The sequence below is a fragment of the Ostrea edulis genome, chromosome 3 (assembly GCF_947568905.1).
Source record: "Ostrea edulis chromosome 3, xbOstEdul1.1, whole genome shotgun sequence".
Taxonomy (NCBI): domain Eukaryota; kingdom Metazoa; phylum Mollusca; class Bivalvia; order Ostreida; family Ostreidae; genus Ostrea; species Ostrea edulis.
This window is the reverse complement of record NC_079166.1, coordinates 55,604,602-55,612,789: the sequence shown is the minus strand read 5'-3', so window position 1 is coordinate 55,612,789 and position 8,188 is coordinate 55,604,602. Positions and strand designations below refer to the sequence as shown.

Here is an 8,188-nt window from a genome sequence, read left to right as displayed (position 1 = left end):
ACTGCCCTAAAAATGAAACAGTCAGAATCTGATGCAATAACAGCAACCTGCAAATACAACTTCAACATATTATAAAGACAGGTGACATTATTTGTTTTAGAAACAATAACATTGCTACCTTGTTTGTATTTGTCTATTTTACTTTTGGATATAAACAGAGAAAAATGATCATCAAAAAATGCTATGTCAGAACGCTTAATATTCACAAGTTCTGAAAAACGCAAAAACGCTGCATAACTTAATAAGCACATACATGATATTCTAATGTCAAGTAAGCTGTTTCTTGAAGATCCGTAACGTTCCACTATCCGTTGTAGAATTTTTGGAGTTATGGGTTCTTTCTTAGTGACGGGTTTTGAAGTAATTCTACGCGCTCCTTCCAAAACCGAAACGACTAAAGATGAATGACAAGGATTATCCGTGCCTGAAATATTGTGGCCCCACGAAATTGCGTAAAAAGAATCATTCACTTTAGACACTGAACTGAATTGTTTGGATAAGTGAATCAAATATAATCAAACATGAGAGTCTGTAGCAGGAATGTGTTGAATCTTTGGATTTTGAGAGCGGCACCAATTGATCCATGATTTGAAAGCATATCGATATTTACGTTAGGTATTATCAGACTGACTTTTCACAATAAAACCTTAAGTCGGCTAAATTTTTCTCCGATGTCTGAAATGAACACCATCTTCCAATGTGGAACATATCTGAAAAATGTAAGCATAAACAATCTGATTAAGATCTAGTTAAGATAATTTTTAAAACATGACCTTGTCACTCTGTCTAATAACAGGGACCGTGTCAAAGAATCCTTAGATCATGTCACTTAGTATCCACATGAGTACTAAGACCGTGTCTCATTGCCATACAATTCCTGTACCATGACATTGTCATTCTGATTGTCAATAAATCTATGTATACAATGAGAACTCTATCGATTCATACTCATGACCTTGTCACACAGTACCACTGTACTAGGACCTTGCCATATACATGCACCCGATTCAGACAGTACATGCCGTTATCACATTCAGAAACCAAGTTTGACGGCTAATAATGAACCTGTGAATTTCTTTGTGCCGAATATACAACTGTTAGAAGTGCCTCTACGCATAATCTCAGCAGTGTCTTTAAACTCAATAACATCAAGCACGTAACTTCTGTACGTCAAACCTGGCCCAAAGATCATTGACCAAAACGGCGACGACGGCCAGTAAGGCACAATCAAAGTACCACGTGATCTACAATACAAAAGATGTCTCACCGTCCTTAAGACTAGATGAATAGGCGGCACGAGCCAATTGTTATCGGAATACCAGTCCTGTGAAAAACAGTCTACTGCGTCCGTACCTGGATTCCAAAATAAAGAGTTAAATCTCGGTAACTTTGTATTCAAATGACTTGCGAATCTGTCCACTGTAAAAGGACCCCACAAATCATTCATAAACTCAAAAAATTCTTGAGAAACAGACCAGTCATCATGGTCTACCAACTTACTTGAAAAATCTGCTTGATCATTCAATGTTCTAGGGATCCAAGCAATGTCTAAGGAAATTCTCTTCTGTAAGCACAAATGAAAAATAGAAAAATCTATATCCTGTAATGTACTTTTTATACTGCCGCTTTTCACGATAGAGACAGTTTTTACTGTCGGTGAATATTTTCACAGATTTACCGCTCAACTGCTCTTTGTACGAAAACAAAGCGAGCTGAATAGCTTTAAGTTCCCGCCAGGTAGAACTTTTTGCACTCTCTATCTTTGAAAAATTACTGTGAAAGAACTGTTGTGTACCTGAAAGATGACAAACTGCTCCAGCCGCTACAGAACTAGCATCTGTACACAAAATCGCAAATGTTTTGGAGTAACCATTCATATAACGACAGTTGTAATTTTCTAAATTGTTCGACCAAAACACAAGTTCAGTTATAAACCCATGCAAACTATCAAATTTAATTAAACTGTCCCATGAAAACCTAGACTCTATCAATTCGTAGCACTTCCGAGTCATAAGCCTACTGACATTACCAATGACCGGACCCATAGAAATAATCCTACCCGTAAACTGGGCCAATTGTCTAGCAGTAATATGAGGCAGTCTGTGAAACAAATCTGCTAAATTTTGTTTACAGTCCTGAATACGTTTCTCTGTAATAGACAAACAAAACAGGTTAGAGTTCCATAACAACCCGAGCCATTCTAATTTTTGACATGGTTGAAAAACTGACTTTTCAGAATTTACTCAAAACCCTGCACGTTCCAAAGAATCTCTCACAAATACGCTTTCTGAAACACCTTTCTCGTAGGATTGTGCCATTCCTAATCCATCGTCTAAATATAGAACTATATTGATACCCGATTGTCTCCAATGTTTTACTATTGGTCTCAAACACTTAGTAAATATGTAAGGCGCTGAACTAAGGCCGAATGGTAAGACAGTAAAAACGTAAAAGAAACTTTCCCAAGAGAACCCTAAGAAAGTTTGTTGGGATGAACATATATCAATATGATGGTAGCCAGACTTAAGATCGAATTTGAACATGTAGCACCCTTGTTGAAAATACTGTATTGCAACCTTCCAATCCTCAAATTTTACTTTATCTCTTCTGACGAACTTGTTCAAAACGCTCAGATCCAAAATTAACCTTTTCTTACCAGAACCATTCACTGCTACACTAAGCGGATTTACAATAACAGGCTTGAATGGGACTTGCAAAATACACCCGGTCTCTAACAAATCTGAAACAGCCTCTGAAACAAATTCCATATTAAGCAAAGCAGACCTGTTATTTTTCATACACATTTGTTTAGGTGGCATAATGAAAGGAATTACATAACCAGTGCTTATAGTACTGATAATGAAATCAGATGCATTGATAGATTTCCAAAATTCTAAAACATTTTTCAAGCGATGTTTGACTCCTTTACAATCGTGGGAACTTTCAAAATTGTTCAAATATATCTGATGTTTAAATACGATATCAAAATCAGTATTCTTGCTAGACATGTAGCATTCATTTATCATGAGATCAACATTGGCATACTTATCATTTGCTAGAGGATCCTGCATTGTTTTGTTGGTTGCCAGCACTGAAGAGGGGACAATATTTCCTCCAATTCCCAGCGGATTTACAATGGAAGCAGATATCGTAGGCTGAGGGATGTCGTCTTTTCTCGAAGCCACGAAAAAGCTGCTGCTGGCTTCCGGCCGCTGCAGGAATATTACCAGAAGTAGACTGAGGAGCACTGTAACCAGAGGGGCGTGTCTTGTTATACGGCTGGAAGCGCTTCTTTCCCTTAATGGCTCGTAAAGCTGTTTTCGGCTTGGCGCAATTTTCTGTCATCGTCGGAATCCGATGCGATATCATTATGCTCATACTGGTTAACTGTAGCCCAACCTGCTGGTGAGTTGTCGGCAATTCGAATCAGCTTGTTACGCTTGGATAATTTGTTGGCAATGTTTTCACACACGGCAACACACTCTTTGTTGGACTTTACCTTTTTCTGCAATTTTTGTACATCGGAAATGATTTCTTCATTAAATTCGAACTGAATTTTATTGCCGGGTGACTTTATGGAGGAAGCTATGTCCTTCTTAAGTTTCTTCTGCAGATCAATTTCCCGACCTTCCTGGCTGTCCTAGAGTTCTTTCTTAAAGGAACTGAGTGAAGAATCCAAATAGCACTTGAATAAATTGAAAGTATCTGTAATATCTGTACAAGGATTAACAGGGTTGTTACATGTAGAATCCTTTTCTGTGTCTACGCCCATCAAAACGTTTTCGGAGTCAGACATAGTACAGCGTGTGAACAGCGCAAAGTCTTGATCTCGAATGACTGAGAAACAGAACCGGTCTTACTGGTATGACACGCCTGAATCCCTTTACAAACTATAAATAGCAAGACTCTCTCCAATCCACTGTTCTATCAGAAAGTCTGCAAGGACTTGCACTTGGTGACTTCTAAAAAGCAGTTGACCTTTGCTGTTCACTACAACAGCCCTTTTCAAGACCACCAATTCTTTTAACACAACTTTCAAGAAATGCAATAAAATGGGAAAGTCTAACAGACTGAAACACACAAGAGTTAATGTACTATAATCATGATTTTATGCTTGTTTATGAGGAACTCCTTGAGAGAAATTAAAAATATTTTTAATATTTATTATCAAGATTCCTTATAGCCAATATTCTTTCAAGCTAAACAAGGTTATTATGATGTGCATTGAAGATAGTTATTCTTAAAAGGGCATTGGCTGTCATTTTGATACCAAAAATTGAATTAAATGAAAATTGCTCCATATCATACAGGTATATTTCAGTAATAACACCAGTATTTAATTATTTCAAACACTTTTTAACCTCAAAACAGACATGTGTATGAATATCACATGAATTCTGGTAATTCAATAATTATTGTCTTGCAAGACAATAATTCTTCCATACATATTTCTGTACACTAAAAGTGACAATACATCATTGTTTTATTAGGTTTCTCTTGTTTTTGTACAAAATAAATGTTTTTATTAGTTTTATTAGGCATTAATATATATTCCTATGCCATTGAGAGATTTTGAATAAAAAGGTTGCCATCACTTTCACAGCTAATGCCCCTTTGACAAACTCCATAGCATACCATAATTAGCTTGCTATTAATGACTATGTAACTCTTAAATTAGGTTAAGGGAATTTGATACCACAGTGCAGAATATTGTATTGTAAAATGTACAAATGTGCAACCTTGAAATTTATTAAACAGAACAATAATATGATTTCACAAAGTGTATTAATCAGTAATTGACAGTATCACTTATACCATTCATGAATGTATTTTAACATAAGGAATTTAGTACTACTGTGTGATGGATTATTTTTCAACCCCATGTAAATAATGAATTACATTCAAGGGCAACAACTCTTCTCGACACATATTCTGTTCTGAACACATTTTCTTCCATAGTCATAAGATATACATCATCATTTAAACTAATGTGTTAACATGCGCATACCATAGGAACAGATTTCACACATATATCATAACCTATTATCCATTGTGGAAATGTACATGGACTCCATTGTTTAGATATTGTAGGTCTAAAAATATGTTCATTTAAGATATCAATAAGTACAATTTCAGCTACAGTATGAGTTGAGGATTTTTTTAAAAGTTTTTCATAGCAAAATCATGATGGTATGTAAATCTATCCAAATACATAAGGGTCTTAGTACAGTTTCCAGCACATCCATTCATATTCCTGGTCATATATCTCCAACAATCTAGACATTACTTAGTTCTCTCCATGCCAAAACACACAGGGTCGAGACTCTCTCCAATCTACTGTTCTATTGCTACCATCTTGATCTCATTCCAGTTTCTCCGTTCTGCAATCTTTCTACTTCTACTGTTTCTCTCCAGGTTGTTTTCGGTCTCTTAAATGCCCTCTTCCCTCCTGGTGTCCAACCTAAAGCCATCTCACTGTCATTGTCACCTCCACTCAATAGCACGTGTCCTATATAGTTTCATCACCGTCTCCTCAGCTCATTGTTTATTGCATTCATGTCAGCCCTGTCTGCCACTTCCCTGTTTTTCATCATTTTCTGCTTCTTTATCCCCAGTATCCTCTGCAAGCACCTAGTCACCTTCCAAGACATGGACATGCAAAATTTCTGAAAAAATTAAATGCAAATACATGTATACCCAATGATAAATTTTAAATACATGCATCTTAAACAGTACAAGAAGCCAAAGAGCCACATCGCTCACCGGAGTCACCTCGACCCTGCCATTGTACAGCTGTTGTTATTTTAAAAAGATTTCAATCTTTATTCCCATGAAAAATGTTGATCCCATATTGTGGCCCCAGCCTACATGAGCCCCAAAGGATCACAACATTAATGAAAATGAATTCACATAACACAGAAATGCCTCAACACCAATATGATTGACATGATCTTGCTGTTCTGGATAAGACCAAGGTCACAAGGTATGATACATAAGATCTTGCCATAAGAAATCTTTATACAAAATATGAAAGCTCTATCTTAAGGTAGTGGTTGCATGGGTCATTGAAAATTAATGAATCTATGAATTGATTTGATTTTTATATATTTTGTAGTTGACAATATCTGTAACTCATTGTGAAATTATCATATGATATATGGTTTTCACGGAAATTGTGACGCCACGTTGCCATGGTATCACCTCTTGTCGACTTTCCATAATAAATGGTACAGGTATTTCAGATGGTTTAAGACTGAAACAAAAAGAGTAAGTGATATAAATTTTATATCAAATTGAAGTTAAAGCCTTAAATAATATATAATTTGTATTGATATATCCATTTATTTTCATATGAAATAGAAGCAGGGCTGCTTATAAGCAATTCCGCAATTTTTAGAAGGCAATTATTCACCAAAGCAGACATATTTTCATCCCTGGGAAATAAATGACCAATGAATTTTTTTATTTTTTAATGTTTTAACATATGTTAGTAGGAATTTTTCCTGAACATGCTGAAAGTATCAATATTGGTTTTCAGGTTTACTATGGCGCTATGATTACTATAGTTACCCCCTCCCCCTCCTTACATAAATGCTCCAGGTGATAATTACAATAAATATGCATCTTTAATATTCTTACATGTATTTATTTTAACTCATATTAAAAGTATAAAAATGTTTTGATGTTTATTATTGAATTCATTCCACATAGAATGATAGTACTGTTGCTTTGGAGATGTTTTTATTACTTTCTGTTTGAAATTACTTGTATATTCATGCTCTGAAAATGTATGTTAAAAATGCTGGAAATATAACCCATCTGATGTAAACTCTGCATTGTGACGTCGATACCTGCAACGTCTTTATTTTTTTCTCCTTTCAAACCAAGCAATTATCAAACAGCAACAAAACTTTCTTATTTTCTATGTTATAAGAAATACACATAAATGTAACTGAACTAATTGAGAAAAAGATATTAACAGCAAGTGCTGCTTTTCAGAATACACACTTTGATTTCTCTTCACATCCACGTTACATAGTAGTATTTCAGATTTATGTGCACTAACACCATACACATGTTATGAAATTCATAGTATTATATATTATGATTTTAATATAGGCCTAGTGGTTTGTGAATTAAATTTACGTGCTGCAAGACTGAAAATTAACAGGTGTGTGTGTGGGGGGAGGGGGGGGGGGGTATATGCATCATGGAGACTTAGGGCCTAATGACTATTATTTAAAAGATAATTAAAACATAAGGAATTTTTCATTTGTATTGTATTTTATTCGTATAGTTCTAAACATATTTTCACTTTACCTTGTGTCTGGTTATAGCTGACAAGTCTGTTTCCATTGTCTGTCATTATTACTGATGCTTAAGCGCTTGACGTATTTCGGGATCGCAAACGAAAATAGTCTCTTTTTAGATACTACATGAATAAACCACTTGATGCCTTGCAATCACTACCTTAAATAGCTGAGATATTGAATAGGTCAGATTTTTATCAAAAGTAGGTCGAACTTCCAGGTCAAAGTCGCAAGACCGAACACCGTTACATCACATGAAAGAACTTTTCTTAAAGAATGTATATACAAAATATAAAAGCCCTAGCTTAAATAGTTCAAGAGATATTTTTAAAATGATTTTCCTATATACTTGTATGTAAAACCTTTATCCCCTATTGTGGCCAACCCTACCCTCTGGGCCATGATTTTAACAAAATTGAATCTGCACTATGTCAAAGAGCTGTCATGTAAATTTGAACTTTCCTGGCCCAGTGGTTCTTGTGGAGATTTTTAAATGACCCTCCCCCTATTTTTTTTATGATTATCTCCCCTTTGAAGGGGACATGGCCTTTCATTTCAACAAACTTGAATCCCCTTAACCCATGGATGATCTATGCCAAAGGTTGAATTTGGCCCAGTGGTTCTGGAGAAGATGAAAATGTGAAAAGTTTACAGACAGACAGCAGATAAAAGGTGATCAAAATAGCTCACTTGAGCTTTCAGCTCAGCAAGGTGAGCTAACAATATATCTTTCAAGAGGTTTCAGCATATATTTGTTTTTCATTAATAAAAACTTCTTACTCTGTCCCTTTTCTTTTCAGTGGAATGAAATCTGGGTTGTAAGATGTTAGTTACATTTTTATCCATTCTTCAGCTTTCTGGAAATGTCATTTTGGAGT

The 8,188-nt window shown here is 35.4% G+C and overlaps 1 long non-coding RNA gene across 2 annotated transcripts in view; it reads right to left on the bottom strand.

Moving 5' to 3' along the window:
• Positions 1 to 4,735: 4,735 nt before the first annotated feature.
• The window catches only part of LOC125675275 (uncharacterized), a 6,281-nt gene continuing 2,828 nt past the window's right edge, over positions 4,736 to 8,188 (bottom strand). For both annotated transcript variants that reach the window (XR_008801001.1, XR_007370414.2), the window contains 2 exons: positions 8,091 to 8,188; positions 4,736 to 5,666 (listed from right to left, as the gene is read on the bottom strand). The exon at positions 8,091 to 8,188 is cut by the window's right edge and continues 19 nt beyond it. This is a non-coding gene — a long non-coding RNA (uncharacterized LOC125675275). The remainder of the gene's footprint in view (positions 5,667 to 8,090) is intronic.